We start from the raw sequence: 1,312 nt of genomic DNA on the forward strand, positions 1-1,312 counted from the left end.
ACAACAACAACAACAAAAAACAATATATACAAAGGCACCTACAGAAAATCTCATTTCAGACATCCCTATCAATATAAATAGTATCACCATGGCAAGCAAGTGCATTGTTCATGTGTGTCCCAGTGTTACTTTGATGATCTATTAAATCATCAAGTATATTTTTGTGCCGTATGAAAAATACACATCTTTCCTGTTAACTCTTGCATTCGATCAATTGTAAGATTTACCCAAAAGGGTCTAACTGTCCACAAAATTGTCCCTGCCTTTTATTATTTTTGCTTTCTTTCAGGGTTCATTCTTCCAAGTTGTTAAAGGGTCTCAGTTAGATTGCAACAGAGGTTGCAACTCTCATTAATCCAGGAATCACATAAAAGTGTTCTCAATTTCTACCACTGCCTCCAGTTAGAAGCCTTTCTGACTATTGATGCCTGTAACTATGTAAATGTGCGTGATTTAGGGGAATTGCTAACCTGGCCATATCTATCAGGCTGACTTGAGAAAGGGCACTGGAGCTATCTCAATAATGGCATGGTCTGGCTTTAAGGATTAAGGTTACTATTTTTCTGGGGAAGATTTCTCCCTAATGATATAATTCAAAGTGAAATTCTACTTGTTTCTTCATTTAAAATGAGACTAGAGTCTGTCTTTTCATCTCTCATATATATATATAAAACAGTTCTTCAATAGGTACTGAGTTAAACTACATACATTCCTATCTATCATCATTCCTAGGATGAGAACAACAGTGAAATGGATACTTATATCTCTGCATGATCTGTTTTGACCATGAAAACATGGCCACCTACACAAACCATTTGGTTCTTAATGAGCCATAATATCTGTACTGGGTAAATGAACACAAAATTAGTGGTTTAGAAACAAGCATTTCAAACAGTTGTGTTTGTATTGCCTAAGAGCCTCACAGGGCCTGTAGAGTTTATTATGAACATGTCATAGGTCTTACACTGGGATGAGGCTTTTGTGTTTTTTTTTGGTTTTTTTTTTTTTTTTTGGTGCACGTTTGAACAACAAATGGCATCTTCACAAGTCTCAAAAGCTTTTATGGGCATTTCAGGTCCTAACATTTTCACATACGTTGGTTTGACTGCTGGACAGTAATGTCTTATGCTAAATTAGTAAGGGACAAATTTCAATAGATATTTCATATTATTTTTCTGAAAATTGTAAATTCATAAACATTATTTTCTGGACTTTTCTTTTTCCTCCCTGTGGTCATCACCTACCATTTATCTGATTATGACTCAAAAGGAAACATGTGTGTTGATTTAGACTGCTTCAACATTCCAGTTCC

The sequence above is a fragment of the Pan troglodytes genome, chromosome 2, assembly GCF_028858775.2.
Source record: "Pan troglodytes isolate AG18354 chromosome 2, NHGRI_mPanTro3-v2.0_pri, whole genome shotgun sequence".
NCBI lineage: Eukaryota > Metazoa > Chordata > Mammalia > Primates > Hominidae > Pan > Pan troglodytes.